The following is a 23,284-nucleotide window of genomic DNA, read 5'->3' on the forward strand; positions in this document are numbered from 1 at the left end:
AGTAAAGAAGTTAGTTCTTGAAGGTAAATAAGAGTGCTTGAAAGGGTTTAATCAACCATTCCAATTGTACACAGTTTGAGGCGAGAGAAAACCTCTCTAATATCCTAGAGTTAAACTCTCATTTACTAGTAGCTTCACTCCAGGAACTTTATTTTCCAAGCAATGCAAGGCAGTTGCTACAGAATACAATACACCTACAGTGAAAGAGATAAGTATCTAAGTACTAAGTAATATTGTTGTGTTATAGTATATACACTGAGGGGTAATATACAGTAAAAAGGAAAGACAGAGTGAGGCAAAATCTTCTTTCAAGATTCATCTAGAGATGTTTCATCAACACTAAAACCATGTACGTCATACTGCAGTTTGCCGAATATGTAACATGTATGTGTAACAATCCTGGGAAATAACAGAATCCCTGATTCAAACCCCCCAGCATTTTGACCAGGTTCCATCTGCACTGACATAAAGTGGGGAGCTTTTTCATAACTAAATCAATTTCAGAGAGGTGCGAGAGAGAGGGGGAAACAATGTGCATGGTCCTCCATGAACATCAAATGAACAGTAAAAAAAAAATCAGTGACCAGAAATCACATTGTTGTGAGGCTTTGCCAGATGGCTGCTTGTAAAGCAGAACAATTAAGTGGTTGGTGTACAGAGGCACTGTGTGGAGACGAGGCTCTGGGGAGAGAGGAAAAAGCCCAGTGCTTCAAAATCGAGAGGGGGATCAAACTCCCAAACCAAATCACATCAGTCTGTCGTGTCACACAAAACAAAAGAAAGTCCTATTCATGTATTGTTCCAGCAGCGAAACAAAAGGTTGTTGATCTGTCTTGCTCACAGACTGAGGTCTCTCTTGGTCTCTTGCAGCTGACTTGGCTGGCTGCTGACCAAACCAAAGAGATAGTAACTGCGTGATTAAATAACAAAAACAGCAAACAGACTAGTCAGGGAGAATGGAAAAACCCTTTCATAGAATTCCACCGGGGCCCAAAAATTAGACATCGTTGGGTTGTTGGTGTCAGAAGTGGGATTAACATAAAGGAACAACTTTACCTGACATTGCAACTGTGAGGGAGAGATGAGAGAAAACAGAAAGGTTCTTAGCTGAAAACCCAGAGGCAAGATCAAGCCTTCAGGCTCTAAAAATGATCTTTCTTCTGATTGATATGCTTAAACATTGTTCTGAACTTAGACAAAGCCCAGGAATCCAGTCTTAAAGGGGTCTGAACACAACGTCTGAAACCGCTGTGAAACATTTCTACAGCTATTGTTTGAGATACTATTAGTCATTTTTGTTCCTAGCCAGACCGCAGGGGAATGACAGATGCAAAATGGTTCCAAACACCAGATCCTAGACCCGATGAATCGCCTGTCTGAATGGATGCTGAGACTTCTGAACGACACAGGAAAATGAGAGATGAGAACTTAGCGACTGAGATTTGGTTGGCAGAAGCAAGCAGCAATGGGCATGAATTGGGCAATGCCCTACCATTCATTGCTCTGATAGACAGTGCTGGAAAGCAGAGATACTGTGGGGCCATAGATCTTAATAAGAGACAGATGAAGAGATGTAATGTTAAAAGGTCATGCAATAACCCACTAAAAGGGCAAAAAGTGAATAATTGAGGGGGAAACGCTGATTGGAACTGTTCAAAACCAAAACTGCTCTAACTCTTCATTATCCTTCCTCATAGCAGATCCCATTGCTAGATGCTGGGATAAAAATTGTTTTTAATTCAACAAGAAGAAAACCATCTCTACCCTCTTGAAAAACAACTTAGATAAGTGCTGTCAACACAGAGAATGCGGTAGAAAATGTTCTGCAGAGTCGGGGGCCCATAAAGAAACAGTAAACCGATAATAAGGCCCATAATAAAAGGGACTGTGATAGCACATTGTCTCAGGCTAATCTAAACCCTTAATATACACCATTAACAATCACATCTTCGGGATAAATCACAAGAGCCTCCCATCAGCAAAGCGCTTGCATGCCAAAGAGAAACAGAGAGAGAGAGAGAGAGAGAGAGAGAGAGAGAGAGAGAGAGAGAGAGAGAGAGAGAGAGAGAGAGAGAGAGAGAGAGAGAGAGAGAGAGAGAGAGAGAGAGAGAGAGAGAGAGAGAGAGAGAGAGAGAGAGAGAGAGAAAGGGAGGAGAAAAAATTAAGGGGGAAAAAGAATGAAGAGAATGCTTCAGTAGAGGATGGTGTCGAGAGAAAAGGCAGCAAATACAGCTTTTAATAATCTCTGCTGTCATCAGCATAACTTATCTCAGGAAGGCGACCAGCATTGGACAAGCTGTCAGAGTGTTTATCTGTTGGAACATATACACAATGCAGAGGCATTCAGACACACACACACACACACACACACACACAAACACACACAAACACACACTTCTCACCCCTAAGGCACATTAGCTGCAGCAGAATCTCTCCTCAAATAACAGAATCCATTGAAGCCTTATTGAAAATGACTTTTGGAGAATATCACATTAAGGGTAAGGAAAGATATTTGCAGGTGTTTGCCGGAAGAGCACAGTGGATCGTTGGTGAGAGACATGTAGGATGGTGGAAACTTAAGCGTGAATGAATAATGGAGGGAAAAACATTAACATTTACAGACTGGGTCCAATCGGTGAGAGGAGACGTATTTTTTCTTCTTTATCTCGACACTTGGAGTGACCTTGAGAAATGAGAAACAGGCAACAGAGACAGCAAGAAGAAATAGGAAACAGTCCACGCCTGAAACAAAACAACAACAGCAGGAACAGGGAAATGTGTCTGATGCACAAACAGATTCACTACACCACCTAGGCTCTCTGGCTTTTTGATAATAAACTAGGAAGTCAATGAGTATTTCCACTGTGTGAAATTAAGATATTAGATAAGAACCAAGAGTAAGCACTGTAGGTCCTGTATAGCTACTGCAGGTATCCTCAAGGTTTAGAGCTTTGGGCAAGGTCGCTGGTTTGAATCCTGGAGCCGACAAGGTGAAAAATCTGTCGCTGTGCCCTTGAGCAAGACACTTAACCCGAATTGCTCCAGGGGCGCTGGGCAATAGTGACCCTGGCTGTAACCCCACTCCCTACGGGTGTCTCAGGGGGAGTTGGGATATGTAAATAACACATTTCCATTACACATTTGTAACAGGACAAATATAAGCACCTCCTAAATGTATTATTATTATTTGTCACGTGTTACTGAGCACAGTGTTGAGGAGAAAAGCTATGAGACAGGAAAGTTTAAATCTCCCAATTTACCTAACCCGAACTTTCATGGAACTGTATGCATATAACAACCAAGAGTGAGCACAAGATACAGCATTTGTCATAAGTTACTGGACGCAGGGGAAAAACTAAGAGACATGAAAGTTTACATTTCACAAATCAGACTTTTATGACACTTTATGCAAGTTACTGGACAGGGAAAAACTATGAGACAGGAAAGTTAAAATTTAACAATTCATACTTCCATGGCACTTTAGGCCTTCATGACATCAATACATGCTTCCATTCACAACCAAGAGTGAACACCAGAAAAGGTATTTGTGACAAGTTACTGAACACATGGGCGAAAACAACTACGAGACATTAAAGTTTAAATCTCACTATGGACCTAAGTCATTCTTTCATGGCATTTTAAGCATGGCATGGCACTGCTTTCATTCACAAATGCACTCTTGAAGTGCTTTGAAGAACTATAGCGGAAAAAACGCTGACATTTGGAGGATGTTTTTAAGTGACCTCACATACTGTCTCGTGGATATCTCTGTCACGTTCAATGCTCCTCTTTCACTCCTGATTGTGCATCTTCAAGCGTCTTAGTTTGACCTCATGTTCTCCCCTGTTCTCTACATTCCAGAAAGCTCTTTTCCAGAATAAATCTTTAAATAAACATATAAAAGTTGGCGTTTCCCCTACCAGGAGTGATTATTTTTTGCATGAGGGCGAAGAGAGCTTTTTAGGTCACAGCGAGACTAATCCACTAGCGAGTCAGCAACATCTGCGTTTTTTCCGCTCATTGGCTAGCATCAGCACTGTCCTGAAATGCAACTGTGTTGACTCATCATGTGGTCACCTCAGAACCTCTTCTGACCTGACAACACCCTAACACTCATTCTACCCTTTCCTCAAAATGGATCGTGGTTGTCGTGTGTGAACTGGTGGAGTTACGCTTGGGTCAGTGCACAGCAGCAGGCTAGGGGAAGCTGAGGCCGAGGCACTGGGGGGGCTGATGCTGGATTATGGCATACTGTAGCTAAGGATATTGCATTTGCCGGCTGCATGGCATTCAGGACGAAAGGTATGAATGTGAACTGGTACAGGCCATGCTCAGGAGTGTTGTTACTGATGATAAGTGAAACCTCAGAGTCAGAGGAATGGACTTTAAGCAGACGTGAGGAGGTAGGTGAGCTCTCTAGTGAGGAAGGATCCTGACCATAAACTGTTTGGGCCTGGGGGTGTAGACAGTATATTAAAGCGTTCAATAGAATAATTAGTTGCAGAGGTAAAACAATGGAAGATACAGTAGATTAAATTCCGTTTTTCATTTTCTTATGTAATGTACAGGTAACTGCCAAAATAATGGAAACACTTGAGTAAATGAGGGATACAAAGTATATTGAAAGCAGGTGCTTCCACACAGTCATGCAAAAATGCCCAGTTTCCCATTATTTTGACTACCATGGCTAGAAGAAGAGATCTCAGTGACTGTGAAAGACGGGTCTCAAAGGAGCATATGGGGTTTAAAGAGTGTATGTGTGTGAGTGTGTGTGTGTGTGTGTGTGTGTGTGTGTTTCGTTTTACTATCCTTGTGAGGACAATGATAGTAAAATAAGGAACATTTGGACAAAAGGGGATATTTCGCCATTCCCCACAAGGAAAAGGGCTATTTTAGCCTTAGGGATTAGGTTTAAGGTTATGGTTAGAATTAGGGTTAGGGTTAGAATTAGGTTTAGGAGTTAGGTTTAGGTTCAAGGTGAGGGGTTTGGGGCTAAGGTTAGGGTTAGGGTTAGGGTTAGGGTTAAGGTTAGTTTTAGGTTAAGGGTTAGGGTTAGGGTTAGGGGTTAGGGAAAATAGGATTTTGAATAGGAATCAATTGTTTGGTCCCCACAAGGATAGTAAAACAAACGTATGCTAAATGACTTAAATGTAAATGTATGCGCGTGTGTGTCTCAGTCACCAGATCTCAACTCAATTGAACACTTATGGGAGATTCTGGAGTGGCGCCTGAGACAGTGTTCCCCACCATCATCAACAACGTCTCGTTGAACAATGGTGTCGCATCACTCCAATAGAGTTCCAGACACTTGTAGAATCTATGCCATGCGCATTGAAGATGTTCTAGAGGCCTGTGGTGTCCAAATGGCCTACTAAGACACTTTATGCTAGTGTTTCCTTTATTTTGACAATTACCTGTACTTCTTCTTTAAATTCATTTTTTCATTAAGCTTGATTTAAACATCAGTCTGTTTTAGACTGTTTTGTGATCATTTACAGGATATCTCTACTGCCCCCAATCCTGCTGCTTTTCGTTTGTGGATGGAAGAGTTCATGGCCCCATTTCTCTTCACTATAAGCCTTGGGGGGTGATGTGAAAAAGGTGTGTGACTTCACACATCATCTGTTCTAACCTGCCCCTTGGCATTTTGGGTAAGTCAAAAATCCACCTCCCTTTAGTTGGATGCTGCTGAAGTATCTCTACGCCTCTCTAAAGACTGAGTTACTCAGAGTAAGTGAGGGAAATAAATGGTTTGTACCTTTTCCGTGATTATACGGAATCTTGCCATGCCATAATGAATGAGGGGCCATAAACAAACTCTTGATTCATACAGTGAGGGAAAAAAGTATTTGATCCCCTGCTGATTTTGTACGTTTGCCCACTGACAAAGAAATGATCAGTGTATAATTTTAATGGTAGGTTTATTTGAACAGTGAGAGACAGAATAACAACAACAAAATCCAGAAAAACGCATGTCAAAAATGTTATGAATTGATTTGCATTTTAATGAGGGAAATAAGTATTTGACCCCCTCTCAATCAGGAAGATTTCTGGCTCCCAGGTGTCTTTTATACAGGTAACGAGCTGAGATTAGGAGCACACTCTTAAAGGGAGTGCTCCTAATCTCAGTTTGTTACCTGTATAAAAGACACCTGTCCACAGAAGAAATCCATCAATCAGATTCCAAATTCTCCACCATGGCCAAGACCAAAGAGCTCTCCAAGGATGTCAGGGACAAGATTGTAGACCTACACAAAGCTGGAATGGGCTACAAGACCATCGCCAAGCAGCTTGGTGAGAAGGTGACAACAGTATGTGCGATTATTCGCAAATGGAAGAAACACGAAATAACTGTCAATCTCCCTCGGCCTGGGGCTCCATGCAAGATCTCACCTCGTGGAGTTGCAATGATCATGAGAACGGTGAGGAATCAGCCCAGAACTACACAGGAGGATCTTGTCAATGATCTCAAGGCAGCTGGGACCATAGTCACCAAGAAAACAATTGGTAACACACTACGCGTGAAGGACTGAAATCCTGCAGCGCCCGCAAGGTCCCCTTGCTCAAGAAAGCACATATACAGGCCCGTCTGAAGTTTGCCAATGAACATCTGAATGATTCAGAGGAGAACTGGGTGAAAGTGTTGTGGTCAGATGAGACCAAAATTGAGCTCTTTGGCATCAATTCAACTCGCCGTGTTTGGATGAGGAGGAATGCTGCCTATGACCCCAAGAACACCATCCCCACCGTCAAACATGGAGGTGGAAACATTATGCTTTGGGGGTGTTTTTCTGCTAAGGGGACAGGACAACTTCACCGCATCAAAGGGACGATGGACAGGGCCATGTACCGTCAAATCTTGGGTGAGAACCTCCTTCCCTCAGCCAGGGTATTGAAAATGGGTTGTGGATGGGTATTCCAGCATGACAATGACCCAAAAAACACGGCCAAGGCAACAAAGGAGTGGCTCAAGAAGAAGCACATGAAGGTCCTGGAGTGGCCTAGCCACGTACAAAATCAGCAGGGGATCAAATACTTTTTTCCCTCACTGTATCTAGCCATAACTCTGGTTGACTGAAGGGCATCATACTCTGTATGCAGAATCCAAAACCTCGCTGTCGGGTGTAAATCGCATTGTGGAATGAATGGCACACATGTGCAATTGTTTAACTGCAACCAGGGTTGTTTTTCGGGCTGGGATCTGGGGTTAAATAAGATGGATTAAAGGCAATGCAAACATATAAGATGTCTCCACTCTTGCTTTCTAAAAGGTTTGTTTGATGGTGTACTATCAAACATATTCACTGCCCTACATCCTGCTGCGTTCCCCTCAAAGGATATGTGTTTTGTTGTTTCCAGCAACTCTCCAAAGAGATATATAAAAAGGAGAACTCTCAGAGAGAGTGAAAGTGAGAGGAAGCCATATTCCACCTCTTACATCCTATATCTGTTTCCTCCTTCTCCCTCTCTATAAGTCATTTCAGAGCCAATCATGTGGAAACGTATAACTCAGGCATGAGGAGATGGGCTGAGTTGATCTGAAGGAGGAAGTCAAGAAAAAAACATCCCCAAACTTCAGGACGAGAAGAGTGAAGAAGTAACATTCTGACTAATCTTTTCATTGAAATTGATAATTTTGTTTTCCATGCCAGGTTCAGAGGAATTAGATAAGTCTGGCAATGAGGCTGACTTCTTGGTGTCTCTTGACACATCCCTGTCACCTTCTCTCAATCCCCAGAATGCTCTCAGAACTATGTCACAGCGTTTGCAAAAGTCCATCCATAATCTCAATGGATTTAAGCCCTGTTCACTATCGTGCGGTAGGGGCAATTGGTAAGCAAATCAAAAACAACACACGCTCCGAGGCCCATATCACCAGCTAGCAACCACAGGCAACCAATCAGGACCCCTCAAAACGGGTGTCAGAAAGTAGCCTTTCTTATAGTATTTATGTCATTTATGTCAGAAAACCAGTGACGTACTCAAGACTTCTAAGGCCACACACAGCATGACTTGTAGGCCCGATAGACTACAAGACATTGCATCATCATGTCTGAGGCAACATGTACAGTACAGTCTGCATGCACTGGTCAGTGTACAATTTGTACTAGTACACACTGGCCTGTACATCCTTGGATTAATTATTAAGTCCATATTTCCAATTTGGATTCATGACCAGTCCAGTGAGTTATAAAACCCCAAAACAAACCTAATATCACATCAATGAGTTAGAGGGTCGTACAAATCGAATGACAACGTCTGTGCCCCATGAAAAAACAACAATCAGTGAAGCATTCGTGCTCAAGTGGAAAATAATTTTGCCTTTATCACTGACATGTGGCGGCTTGATGAGATTTTGATCTTGATTACTGAAAACAAAACCGAGAACTGCGGCTTCAAAAGGGAGCTGCTCTTGAGTCACAATTGTGTTGAAAACCCATAATATAAGCCTGCTGGCGGTTAGAGCTGATGATGAAATCCAACCATTTACTGTTATGACAGGAAGTAAATTAGAGTGTGCTTCAGGATATGAGGGGAAAACCCAAGAGTATGTAATTAAAAAGATACACATTTAAATATTGAATGAGTGATTAATGTATCAGATCCCAGGAAATGGGAGGGGAGAAGGATGTGCCCATTGAAATAACTAGACACCCTATATGGAGAGCAAAACTATGAGATGGTTTTTCATAGCAGTTTCACTGTAAAAAGGATATTGTACATCAAGTGATTCTCTCAAATCCTTACAATGCCATGGACTAAAGCCTATCTGTTGATGCAAAGGACTATGTTGGCAAATCTTTTGTTTTGAGGCGAGTCCAGGATGACATCTGCTTAGGAATAATCTAGATTGAGGGCTCTGATATGGAATATACTGTAATATACTGACTTGAGGATAACACAATATGATAAACATAGATATTCTACAATATTTGAGAATCGATCTGAAAACCTATACCGTCAGACGTTTATATGACTATCAAAATCAGATCTCAGTCATAGCCCTTTTCTGAGACTTCCTACTTGTGGAAGTATTGGATTTCAATAAAAAGTTATATAGCGCCTCTGCGGTTTTGAGGTAACGTCCAAGTCCAATTGTAATAGGTCAGAGAAATTAGGTACCGCCCCTTCTCTCCGCGACACAGGCCTTATTATAGGCACTGACCTGTGAGCTCACTCAGCAAAATGGTGTAATTGGAAAGGATGTCACTCCTCACCCCTGTCTGACCCAACGGTGGCACATTTGGGAGTGGGGGATGGGGGGCAGGAGGGTGTAAATAGCAAGGGAGAGATGGAAGGGATGGCCCAGATCAACCTTTCCCTTTCTAGCTTTCTGTTTATTGTCTTTCTCTCTGTGTCTTGTCTTTCTCTCTCATCTCTCTCTCTGTCTCTCTCTCCCCCCCCCCCCCCCCCCCCTCTCTCTCTCTCTCTCTCTCTCGCTGTCCTTCTGCCGCTGTGTGACTGCAGGGGAATCCCCTCCACTCCAACTCACCAGATGTTGCCTTCAGAAGACCTGCATGTTTAGTCAGCCAGAGCTTTGCTCAGAGTATATACCCTTCACCATGGCACTGATGCCTTCTGAGTTCCACGTAGCCACCTTTCTCTCAGTCGACATAGCAGACTATCTGATAGCAGCCTATCCAGTCATTTTTAAAGGTTTTCTTTATTTTTTATTTAAGGAGTGAATTGACACCCACTAATTCACAGCAGGAGAGCATAACAATGTGTTGAACTTTGAACTATGATATATTTCAGTTGGGAAAGTATACGGTTCATAGAAAAGTGTGACAATAACATTACTGCTACAACAAAGACTCATCAATACAAATGCCAAATAAATACTGTATGTTATATTATACAGTACTCTTAATTTCATAGTTACACAATTAATCTAACCTAAAAATACCACGTCACGCTTCTCACAACATTAAATAATTACCAGACTCGATATCCATTGCATTTGAGATCCACTTGTACAGTGCAGTCCCATTTCAGATCATTATAATATTGCATAATGTCACTTTTATTAACACTAATTCTTGTCAGTTATCATCATACGACTTTTCCATGTAGCACATCATTAAGACCACATTCAAGCGTCTAATAGGGGGATGTAGAGGGAAGAGGAGTGAGGAGAATGCTTACATTATCAGGCGGAGGGAGCTATTGTACTCGAGGCAAGGATGAGGACAATTAGATTACAATAATTAAGCTCAAACACATCATGATCATTTGGTGTGAAAATGTGTGTTAATGACCTGGAGAAACTGAGAGACTAAGACTAGCAGAAAATACATTCCCTAGACGATACGTTGATTAAGAAGATACATTGATGTATTGTTACATTGAGAAGGTTGTGTTATGTTGGGGATTTTGCCAGTTATGTTAGCTAAGAGTGTTGTATTTTCACAACCTCTATACAACATACTGGTTCTGTTGAGTTGAAGTTAAGTCAAGAATGTTGTGTGAGAAGAATTTAAGTTTCCTAGAAGATATGTTGGATTGAACAGTCAAAAGCTACGAGTTACGTTTCCATCTAGCTATATTGAGTGTGTTGTGTTTTCGCAGCCTCTGTATGTACGATATGCTGGTCCTGTTGAGTTGGAGTGGAGTCAGGGATATGATGTGAGAAGTCGGATACATACAGGCAGGCTCATCTCTAAGAGGTTTCAGCATCTGGCATCCAGGCATCTGTAGGCTATAATTTTACCTTACATTGCTCTGCTGCAGTTGCATAGCCGAAGACATGACTTTCTGAATTCCTTCCAGCCTTCCGACTGAGCGATTAAGTGACAAGATACATGCTGTGAGTGTTTCTTCAGTAAGCATACTATAAATGCCCTTAGGAGCTAGGATCTGCAGTATGGGAGATCATTTTTTGGCCACCAACACAAAAGTTGAAAAGGGTACACCAAAGCAAATTCCCCATTCATTACATGCTAATGAAATTTCGCACTTGGGCGCTTTATACGCAAATCATCACACAATGCAAATCAAACGCTTCTGTGTTTCTATACCTGTGTACCTATTTGCTAAGAATGAATAATTAATTAGCAATAAACTGCTCAACCGCCATGGGATGATACAAAGAAGAGAAGAAGAGAGGAGGCAGATCTCAATAACTTTGAAGAAAGTGTTATTGCAAGAGTTCAATTATCATTGTTAGGGTACACGGTAAACAGTCTGCCTTCATTTCGCTCACATCCCTGAAACATCCCATTGAGATATGGGACCACTCCATTGAATATTATTCACAGGAATTACTGATCTGCTTCCATTGTTTAAGGTCAGGGCGTTCATTAAAATTGACAGGCTGACTTTGAGATACTTGAAGGCATTGACTGGTGCCTTGACCTTTATTGAAAAGTCAGCATCTGTCCTGCCATTTGGGCCGACAGCATGGATGCCGTGGTATAAACAGACTCTAACGGTCTCTCCGGACCCAAAATCTTCTTAGCATAGCTGTGATCTCAATTAACAATTAATATTATGGATATAGAGGAACAGAGCTAAATTAATGCAGAGACATAGCAAAGTGTATGGCTACAATCAGTTGTTGATTCATGGGTATGAACTATCATTTTCTGGAAGTTTCTGACTAGTATTTAGATTGATCCCTCTCTAACTCTCTGTTTCTACTCGTTCTCTCTCTACATCCCTCACTCTCTCTAGCTCCCACCAGGTCTCATTTGAACAAAGTCGAATATGATCAAATGTGCCCTGGTTTTGTTGATACGGAATCCCAGCACTGTGGCAACCGTCACGTTGATGTATCAGAAACCCAGCCAATCATGGGTTTGCAACGGGTGGGTTACTGCTCTAACTGCCTTCTCACGGTGGAGGGACATGACTAGGCTGAATGAATGCCCGGCCACATCTCAGAGGCTTGGGAATGTCAATGTTCTTCTAACACCCAGGACTATTTACTCCTCTTAATAACTACACCTGACTTCAATTACTTTAAATGTTGAGAAAAACACCTGGCTTCATTTTGGAAAAGCTTCACTGTTGGATGATTTATTTTGTTAGATGTTGAAATATTTTGGATTATTTTGGGAGACTGACTCGCTGCTTTTCTCTGCTCTATAACTAATTAAAAGGAGCTTTGAGATTGAACGATGTCTTAGGTTAGATACTGAATATCCATTTTGTAAGTTTTCATTATTTCTGGGAAATTGTGTCACTTTGATTTCCTAGCAACTGACTCAAACCTTGACGTTCAACAATGCAAAATAGTCTGGGTAGCCATGATTAGCTGTTCAGGAGTCTTATGGCTTGGGGGTAGAAGCTGTTAAAAAGCCTTTTGACCTAGACTTAGTGCTCCGGTACTGCTTGCCGTGCGGTAGCAGAGAGAACAGTCTATGACTAGGGTGGCTGGAGTCTTTGAAAATGTTTAGGGCCTTCCTCTGACACTGCCTGGTTTAGAGGTCCTGAATGGCAGGAAGCTTGGCCCCAGTGATGTACTGGGCCATACGCACTACCCTCTGTAGTGCCTTGTGGTCGGAGGCTGAGCAGTTGCTATACCAGGCGGTGATGCAACCAGTCAGGATGCTCTCGATGGTGCAGCTGTATAACTTTTTGAGGATCTGAGGACCCATGCCAAATCTTTTCAGTCTCCTGAGGGGGAATAGGCTTTGACGTGCCCTCTTCATCACTGTCTTGGTGTGTTTGGACCATGATAGTTTGTTGGTATGTGGACACCAAGGAACCTGAAGCTCTCAACCTGTTCCACTACAGCCCCATTGATGAGAATGGGGGCGTGCTCAGTCCTCTTTTTTTTCCTGTAGTCCACAATCATCTCCTTTGTCTTGATCACGTTGAGGGAGAGGTTGTTATCCTGGCACCACAAGGCCAGGGCCCTGACCTCCTCCCTATAGGCTGTCTCATCGTTGTCAGTGATCAGGCCTACCACTGTTGTGTCGTTGGCAAACTTAATGATGGTGTTGGACTCATGCCTGGCCATGCAGTCATGGGTGAACAGGGAGTACAGGAGGGGACAGAGCGCACACCCCTGAGGGGCTCCCGTGTTGAGGATCAGCGTGGCAGATGTGTTGTTACCTACCCTTACCACCTGGGGTCAGGAAGTCCAGGGTCCAGTTGCAGAGGGAGGTGTTTAGTCCCAGGGTCCTTAGCTTAGTGATGCACTATGGTGTTGAACACTGAGCTGTAGTCAATGAATAGCATTTTCACGTAGGTGTTCCTCTTGTTCAGGTGGGAAAGGGCAGTGTGGAGTGCAATAGAGATTGCATCATCTGTGGATCTGTTGGGGCGGTATGCAAATTGGATTGGGTTAAGGGTTTCTGGGATAATGGTGTTAATGTGAGCCATGCCCAGCCTTTCAAAGCACTTCATGGCAACCGACGTGAGTGCTACAGGTCGGTAGTCATTTAGGCAGGTTATCTTAGTGTTCTTGGGCACAGGGACTATGGTGGTCTGCTTGAAACATGTTGGTATTACAGACTCAGTCAGGGACATGTTGAAAATGTCAGTGAAGACTCTTGCCAGTTGGTCATCACATGCTCGGAGTACACGTCCTGGTAATCCGTCTGGCCCTGCAGCCTTGTGAATGTTGACCTGCTTAAAAGTCTTACTCACATCGGCTACGGAGAGTGTGATCACATAGTCATCCGGAACAGCTTATGCTCTCATGCATGCTTCAGTGTTGCTTGCATAGAAGTGATTTAGCTCGTCTGGTAGGCTTGTGTCACTGGGCAGCTCGCGGTTGTGCTTCCCTTTGTAGTCTGTAAAAGTTTTCAAGCCCTGCTACATCTGACGAGCGTCAGAGCCTGTGTGGTACGATTCATCTTTGCCTGTTTGATGGTTCGTCAGAGGACATAGCGGGATTTCTTATAAGCGTCCGGGTTAGAGTCCCGTTCCTTGAAAGTGGAAGCTCTACCCTTTAGCTCAGTGCGGATGTTGCCTGTAATCCATGGCTTCTTGTTGGGGTACGTACAGTCACTGTGGGGATGACATCATCGATGCACTTATTGATGAAGCCACTGACTTATGTGATGTACTCCTCAATGCCATTGGAAGAATCCCGGAACATATTCCAGTCTGTGCTAGCAAAACAATCCTGTAGCTTAGCATCTGCGTCATCTGACCACTTCCTTATTAATCGAGTCAATGGTGCTTCCTGCTTTAGTTTTTGCTTATAAGCAGGAATCAGGAGGATAGAGTTATGGTCAGATTTGCCAAATGGAGGGCGAGGGAGAGATTTGCACGCGTCTCTGTGTGTGGAGTAAAGGTGGTCTAGAGTTTATTTTCCTCTGGTTGCACATTTAACATGCTGGTAGAAATTAGGTAGAATGGATGTAAGTTTCCCTGCATTAAAGTCCCCGGCCACTAGGACCGCTGCCTCTGGATGAGCGTTTTCCTGTTTACTTATGGCCTTATACAGCTCATTGAGCGCAATCTTAGTGCCAGCATCAGTTTGTTGTGGTAAATAGACAGCTATGAAAAATATCGATGAAAACTCTCTTGGTAAATAATGTGGTCTACAGCTTATCATGAGATATTCTACCTCAGGCGAGCAAAACCTCAAGACTTCCTTAGTATTAGATTTTATGCACCAGCTGTTGTTTACAAATGTACACAGAACGCCACCCCTTGTCTTACCGGAGACAGCTGTTCTATCCTGCCGATGTAGCGTATATCCCGCCAGCTGTATGTTATCCATGTCGTCGTTCAGCCACGACTCTGTGAAACATAAGATACTATAGTTTTTAATGTCCCGTTGGTAGGATATCCTTAATCTTAAGTCGTCCAATTTATTTTCAAATGATTGAACATTGGCTAATAGGATTAATGGAAGAGGCAGTTTACGCGCTCGCCGTCGGATCCTTACAAGGCACCCCGACCTACGTCCACGATATCTTTGTCTCTTTCTCATGCGAATGACGGGGATTTGGGCCTTGTCGAATGTCTGTAGAATATCCTTTGTGTCCGACTTGTTGAAGAAAAAATCTTCGTCCAATACGAGGTGAGTAATTGCTGTACTGTTATCCAGAAGCTATTTTTGGTCATAAGAGACGGTAGCAGAAACATTATGTACAGAATAAATTACAAATAACGCGAAAAACACACATAATAGTACAATTGCAGCCATCTTCTTTGGCGCCACATCACATTAAACTTGCAGTCAGTTTACACAAGAGTAGAGACTAGTCATTGTTCACCTGGGGCGCCCTGCCCAAAGCTCAGTAGTGCAATGCTGCTTTGCATGCAGCAGTCTTGTACAACGCAGTGAGGGAGAGAGAAAGAGACAAGGGGGAAGGGAGAGAGAAAGATGGAGGGGGAGAGAGAGTAGAAAAGAGAAAGATGGTGGAGAGAGACTGCAGTATTGTTACTATGATGAATCTGAATATGTGTCTTTGAGGGAGGGAAAGAGAGAGAGGGAGAGAGGAAGTGAAAGAGACAGAGAGGGAGAGATGAAGAAAGGCTACTGTTTTACCTCCACAGGGTGCTCTCTGTAACACTCCCCAGGTGAAAGTCGTAGAGTTTGGTCAGAATCAGGATCACCTGGAAACAAAACAGACATAACATGTGTTATAAGTATGTAATAAGCCATGAAATAACTCAAAGATATTAGATAATAAACAGAAACATTTAAGAATACCACAGGTTATTCTCTCAGAAGACAAGAGAGACTGGGCAAACGTATTCTATATTCTCTTAGAAGAACACCAACCTACGTATTCCATCAAAACCAATCAAAACCAGCATAAACAACAACAACAGGTGTTTGTTGATACATTGGCATGTTATGAATGTCCCTTCGGCTCCGTCCCCAACACAACACTAGTCAAGGGGCACTATACCAGCCTGTATGCTTACTTTGAACCCTCTCTCTCTTGATCCCTCAGTGCTGCCAGGCTTGGCCCCTGACAAGTATGATCCTGCAGTCAGTCCCTCTGTTCCAGTAGCTTTGGTCTGAGCGGTTTGAAGAGCGGGAAAGAGAGAGAGGAGGGAAGGGGGTCTTTGACAACACACTAAACAAGGAGACAGGTGAATCACAGACCAAGATGGCCGACCATATTGCAGAGACCCAGCGGTCAGATTTGATATCAAAACAGAGGACCAGAGAACTCAGTGTGTTTTTGACTCGCTGAAGACTGAAGTGACATCTATCACTGAATCCAAAATCAACCCCTATACCTCCTCCCTAGGCACTCCTGTAGGAAATGTTCATCTTGTAGAGTATTTGATGTTTGAAAAAGCTTATGAAGTTTATAATTTCTAATTTCTAATTTCAAACTTGATTTTCCCTTACGGAAAATGTATCAACCCCTAAATTATATTTATTTATAATCCACATAATAATTCACATTCCTGTTGCTGCAGGATTATTTTCCTGCTGTATCAAACTGCCTCAATCCTACATCTGTAGGTGCAAGCAGTATGGCAACAGCCAGATGGTCACAGCGTCATTAGCGATGTACATTACCACCTCCGGGTTGCGTCGTTAATTCCAAGGTAGACGCTGGAATTTGTTAAAGGCAAAAACGTGGAAAAGAATGACTCGTCTCGAACCTTAATTATTTACCATTCGTCACGACAGAGATTACTTGAAAGTGCGAACGGGAAGAGGTTTTACATAATAAAAGCTTTGTTTTCTAAAGCTACAAACCAAATTGACTCTGGCTTTTTGATTTATATACTTGTCTCTTGTTAGCTTCTCCCCCTTTGCGCCAAGCGTATGCTTCCTTAAAGTGAACCAACAAGCTTGACTTCGCTGCAAGGTGATTCGCTAGCTGTCTCTCTTCATCTTGCCTGACTACATTTAGATATACAGTATACATCTGGAAAATGGAACTCAGGATGTGTACAGGTCTATGTGTACAGGCTCCAGGCTTGGCCTCACTAGCCTGGCTGGCCCTTAAGAGCCCCAAGGACTGGCCTGGACCTCACTGGGGAGCCACTAATGGTTATCTTTGAGAGATGGTGCCACCACCCTGGGGCCCCTCTCCTCCTCCTAAGACTGTGAGCAGATGGTTCAGGCCAAGCAAGATTGCACTGCCAGAGAGGGCAATGTAGAGAGAGAGGAAGAAAAACATAGAAGAAGAAAATTGGATTCATGCCATGCCGGTAAAATGCAAAGCAAAACTGAGTGTTGGTAGTGTGTCTGTATCTGTGTCTGTATCTGTGTGTGTGTGTGCGTGAGCTTGCATGTTCTTGCTTAAGAGTGTGTGTGTGTGTGTGTGTGTGTGTGTGTGTGTGTGTGTGTGTGTGTGTGTGTGTGTGTGTGTGTGTGTGTGTGTGTGTGTGTGGAGATCCCTGCAGGCGCCTGATGTTGTCAGACATGCTCTCCTCTGCCAGGGGGTGGCACCACACAGACAGGGAGCAGTCCCCCTCCATGACAGCATGAATTGAAAATTCACATCGAATAACTAGGGCACCAGCTGAAATCCCAGACAATACTTTTGTCCTGTCAGCTTGTATCACCCTCATGGAAATCTTAATCATGTCTCTGAGAATGCCATGCTCGCCCAACCACAAACGGAATACAAACGGTGAAAGCATTAAATGTGGGGCAGTTGTGTAAAATACTCAACTTTCAGCAACTCCTTGTAACATATTGTCAAGTTTGTTTACATAGTGCTGATCTTTGTTTGCCCTGTTTAGTCGACTTACAATGGATTCAATGCAATATGGATGGCATAAACTGTAAACAAATAACTTTCACGAAGGGCCATTTTTCAAGTACATTCTCCCCTCTTTGAAAGCCCCAATTGACCTGCAATGAATGGAAGAAAATGTAGCTTGTTGACTCGCAATTAACCAACTGTGGTGAAAACATATTATTAGCATAACTAAATGTCCCATGTCCACAAAGACCAATTCAAAGTGCCAAACGCAATTTTGAATGCTGATTTAGTTCTGCGGTGAACTAATGATAGGTCACTAATGACTTTGAGAAAACAGTTAATCTCTCCTCCAAGCCAGTCAGAATTATAATTGTGTTAGCCCCGCAAATTGCTGGTGTCCATTGCCGGGGTCAATGCTAGATAGTGAATACTGACTGAGTATCTAGTCCCTCAGGAGTGTTGAATCAGTGTGGCGTGGCGGAAACGCCTGGCTAATAAAAATAACACCTCAGAATGTCTGTGTCCTTGTGGATAACTGGCTCTGCATGGTTGCATTAAGCATACAGTAGCTGTGTTATGGAACATGGAACATGTCAAAGAATACTCATTAAAACATAAATGTAGTGTAGGGAACATTAGTTGATCATTTGTTTTAATATATTTTTCTAGAGACACCTGCATAGGTGTATGTTAATGAGACTTCTGCCTGTTTACACAACAACTCTTCTCAATCAAAGACTTCAGTACCTATTCCTCTTGATAGCTATACCCCCCACAGCCACACTACTGATCAGGTCCACTCTACTCTTAAGCTCAAGGAACAGCAGCATTTGACTCCGATGCAGAGAGAGAGAGAGAGAGAGAGAGAGAGAGAGAGAGAGAGAGAGAGAGAGAGAGAGAGAGAGAGAGAGAGAGAGAGAGAGAGAGAGAGAAAGAGAGAGAGACAGAGAGAGAGAGAGAGAGAGAGAGAGAGAGAGAGAGAGAAAGAGAGAGAGACAGAGAGAGAGAGAGAGAGAGAGAGAGAGAGAGAGAGAGAGAGAGAGAGAGAGAGAGAGAGAGAGAGAGAGAGAGAGAGAGAGAGAGAGAGAGAGAGAGAGAGAGAGAGAGAGAGATAGGGAGAGGGGGGGGACAAGAGAAGCTACATGAGCTCGTAGCCTAAACTCTGCTAAAACGAGGGGAAACGTTGGCTGTTAAAAAGTCTGTTCGGTAGCATGTTTATGTCAACTCAGGTAGTAGGGGAAATGGTGGGAAATATCCCATTAAAATGTAACACATGAATATACTGTGCAGCGTTACACATTTATTGAGTCATTCCCTCATTCCCTCTCATTGCCAACGGTATCACAAACACATACACACAAACACATGCACACACACATGACACACACCAGTGGAGGCTGGTGGGAGGAGATATAGGAGGACAGGCTCATTGTAATGGAACGGAGTCAAACATGTGGTTTCCATTTTTTATTGTGTTTGATACCATCCCAGTTATACCATTTCAGCCATTACAATGAGCCGGTCCTCTTATAGTTATTCCCACCAGCCTCCACTGACACACACACAAACACACAAACACACATACACACATGCATGTACACACAGGGAGATCATTCAAGATTGAAGTCGAAATTGGATGAGGACGATGAGAAATGCCTTCAAACCAGCCACTAGGGGCAGCAGTGAGCGCTATTACCATCAAGTAGATTTTGCTAGGGCATTACATTTTACATTTTCGTCATTTAGCAGACGCTCTTATCCAGAGAGACTTACAAATTGGTGCATTCACCTTATGATAGCCAGTGGGACAACCACTTTACAATATATATATTTTTTTTTTTGGGGGGGGGGTGGGGTAGGGGGAGGGTAGAAGGATTACTTTATCCTATCCCAGGTATTCCTTAAAGAGGTGGGGTTTCAAGTGTCTCCGGAAGGTGGTGAGTGACTCCGCTGTCCTGGCGTCGTGAGGGAGCTTGTTCCACCATTGGGGTGCCAGAGCAGCGAATAGTTTTGACAGGGCTGAGCGGGAACTGTGCTTCCGCAGAGGTAGAGGGGCCAGCAGGCCAGAGGTGGATGAACGCAATGCCCTTGTTTGGGTGTAGGGACTGATCAGAGCCTGAAGGTACGGAGGTGCCGTTCCCCTCACAGCTCCGTAGGCAAGCACCATGGTCTTGTAGCAGATGCAGGCTTCAACTGGAAGCCAGTGGAGTGTGCGGAGGAGCGGGGTGACGTGAGAGAACTTGGAAAGGTTGAACACCAGACGGGCTGCAGCGTTCTGGATGAGTTGTAGGGGTTTAATGGCACAGGCAGGGAGCCCAGCCAACAGCGAGTTGCAGTAATCCAGACGGGAGATGACAAGAGCCTGGATTAGGACCTGTGCCGCTTCCTGTGTAAGGTAGGGTCGTACTCTGCGAATGTTGTAGAGCATGAACCTACAGGATCGGGTCACCACTTTGATGTTAGCGGAGAACGACAGGGTGTTCTTTGCACTCTGGGAGGAGGAAACAACGGAGTTGTCAACCGTGATGGCGAGATCATGGAGCGGGCAGTCCTTCCCCGAGAGGAAGAGCAGCTCCGTCTTGCCGAGGTTCAGCTTGAGGTGGTGATCCGTCATCCACACTGATATGTCTGCCAGACATGCAGAGATGCGATTCGGGAAGGGGGAAAGGAGAATATTAATTGTGTGTCGTCTGCGTAGCAATGATAGGAGAGACCATGTGAGGATATGACAGAGCCAAGTGACTGGTGTATAGAGAGAATAGGAGAGGGCCTAGAACTGAGCCCTGGGGAACACAAGTGGTGAGAGCACGTGGTGCGGAGACAGCTTCTCGCCACGCCACCTGGTAGGAGCGACCTGTGAGGTAGGACGCAATCCAAGAGTGAGCCGCGCCGGAGATGCCCAACTCGGAGAGGGTGGAGAGGAGGATCTGATGGTTCACAGTATCAAAGGCAGCAGATAGGTCTAGAAGGATGAGAGCAGAGGACAGAGAGTTAGCTTTAGCAGTGCAGAGAGCCTCCGTGACACAGAGAAGAGCAGTCTCAGTTGAATGACCAGTCTTGAAACCTGACTGGTTTGGATCAAGAAGGTCATTCTGAGAGAGATAGCAAGAGAGTTGGCTAAAGATGGCACGCTCAAGAGTTTTGGAGAGAAAAGAAAGAAGGGATACTGGTCTGTAGTTGCTGACATCGGAGGGATCGAGTGTAGGTTTTTTGAGAAGGGGTGCAACTCTCGCTCTCTTGAAGACGGAAGGGACATAGCCAGTGGTCAAGGATGAGTCGATGAGCGAGGTGAGGTAAGGGAGAAGGTCTCCGGAAATGGTCTGGAGAAGAGGGGATAGGTTCAAACGGGCAGGTTGATGGGCGGCCCGCTGTCACAAGTCACTAGATTTCATCTGGAGAGAGAGGGGAGAAAGAAGTCAAAGCATAGGGTAGGGCAGTGTGATCATGACCTGCGGTGTCATTTGACTTAATAAATGAGGATCGGATGTCGTCAACCTTCTTTTCAAAATGGTTGACGAAGTCATCCACAGAGAGGGAGGAGGGAGGGGGAGGAGGAGGAGGATTCAGCAGGGAGGAGAAGGTGGCAAAGAGCTTCCTAGGGTTAGAGGCAGAGGCTTGACATTTAGAGTGGTAGAAAGTGGCTTTAGCAGCAGACACAGAGGAAGAAAATGTAGAGAGGAGGGAGTGAAAAGATGACAGGTCAGCAGGGAGTCTAGTTTTCCTCCATTTCCACGGAGCAGGAGTGGAGGACCGAGCCGGCCGGGAGGATAGGGGACATAGAGAGTCAAAAGATGCAGAAAGGGAGGAGAGGAGGGTTGAGGAGGCAGAATCAGGAGATTGGAGGGAGAAGGATTGAGCAGAGGGAAGAGATGATAGAATGGAAGAGAAGAGAGTAGCGGGAGAGAGAGAGCGAAGGTCGCAACGGCGCATTACCATCTGAGTAGGGGCAGAGTGAGTAGTGTTGGAGGAGAGTGAGAGAGAAAAGGATACAAAGTAGTGGTCGGAGACTTGGAGGGGAGTTGCAGTGAGATTAGTAGAAGAACATCATCTAGTAAAGAAGGGCAAGCGTATTGCCTGCCATGTGAGTAGGGGGAGACGGTGAGAGGATGAGGTCAAAAGAGGAGAGGAGTGGAAAGAAGGAGGCAGAGAGAAATGTGTCAAAGGTAGACGTAGGGAGGTTAAAGTCACCCAGAACTGTGAGGGGTGAGCCATCCTCAGGAAAGGAACTTATCATGGCGTCAAGCTCATTGATGAACTCTCCAAGGGAACCTGGAGGGCTGTAAATGATAAGGATGTTAAGCTTGAATGGGCTAGTGACTGTGACAGCATGGAATTCAAATGAGGAGATAGACAGATGGGTCAGGGGAGAAAGAGAGAATGTCCACTTGGGAGAGATGAGGATTCCTGTGCCACCGCCCCGCTGACCAGATGCTCTCGGGGTATGTGAGAACACATGGTCAGACGAGGAGAGAGCAGTAGGAGTAGCAGTGTTTTCTGTGGTAATCCATGTGTCCGTCAGTGCCAAGAAGTCGAGGGACTGGAGGGTAGCATAGGCTGAGATGAACACTGCCTTGTTGGCCACAGAACGGCAGTTCCAGAGGCTGCCGGAGACCTGGAACTCCATGTGGGTCGTGCATGCAGGGACCACCAGGTTAGAGAGGCAGCAGCCACACGGTGTGAGGCGTTTGTATGGCCTGTGCGGAGAGGAGAGAACAGGGATAGACAGACACATAGTTGACAGGCTACAGAAAAGGCTACACTAATGCAAAGGAGATCAGAATGAAATTAACTAAACATCTGGGGAAGCGAGGCCTCCCTCACTAACCTTTCACTGAAACACTCAAATACAACTCTTCCAACTTCCACTTTAGAAATGATAATTGCTGTAATCTACAGTAGTTCAATGTTTCCAGGAATAGACTAACTTAATTTATTCAGCTAGCTAACTTGGTAAGGCATTCTTCTGTGAAAACCGCCCAGGGCTAGCATGCTAGCATCCAATAACACACGGTTTAGCACCAATACTTGGTTACAACAAACTACCAATGGATCATTCATGTCCGTGTCTAGTTCCTTTCATAATGCAGAAGTAATTAAACGTTGGCTAGCTAGCACAACGTCAGTCATGCTAGCTACACAAGTGGACTACACATCTCGAATGTTCAGAAAGTTAAGCTTACGTTGCAAAATTCTCATTGACTAAAATGATACAGTACTGCTAGCTGGTAATGTTGGCTAGCTAGCAATGACTGCGGTGTTGACTGTTTGAAAATGTAGCTGGCTAGCTAACCTCGATATTTTCTCCATACTACACCTTTGTCTTTGATACCAAGACAACTATGGCATTCAGGCCAAAGAGTTCAATCTTGGTTTCATCAGACCATAGAATCTTGTTTCTCATGGTCTGAGAGTCTTTAGGTGCCTTTTGGCAAACTCCAAGCGGCTGTCAGGTGCCTTTTACTGAGGAGTTGCTTCTCTACCATAAAAGCCTGATTGGTTGAGTGCTGCGGAGATGATTGTCCTTCTGGAAGGTTCTCCCATCTCCACAGAGGAACTCTAGAACTCTGTCAGAGTGACCACCGGGTTATTGGTCACCTCCCTGACCAAGGCCCTTCTCCCCTGATTGATCAGTTTGGCCAGGGGCAAGCTCTAGGAAGAGTCTTGGTGGTTCCAAACTTCTTCCATTTAAGAATGAT

At 44.2% G+C, this 23,284-nt stretch overlaps 1 pseudogene across 1 annotated transcript in view; it reads right to left on the minus strand.

The window, feature by feature from the left end:
- Window positions 1-23,284, minus strand: part of LOC311113344 (VPS10 domain-containing receptor SorCS3-like) — a 304,152-nt pseudogene that overhangs the window by 100,456 nt on the left and 180,412 nt on the right. The window contains exon 2 of the transcript in view: window positions 15,455-15,522. The product of the transcript in view is annotated as a VPS10 domain-containing receptor SorCS3-like (transcript). The remainder of the gene's footprint in view (window positions 1-15,454; window positions 15,523-23,284) is intronic.

The sequence above is a fragment of the Coregonus lavaretus genome (assembly GCF_964263955.1).
Source record: "Coregonus lavaretus genome assembly, chromosome: 40".
In the NCBI taxonomy this organism is placed as follows: Eukaryota; Metazoa; Chordata; class Actinopteri; order Salmoniformes; family Salmonidae; genus Coregonus; species Coregonus lavaretus.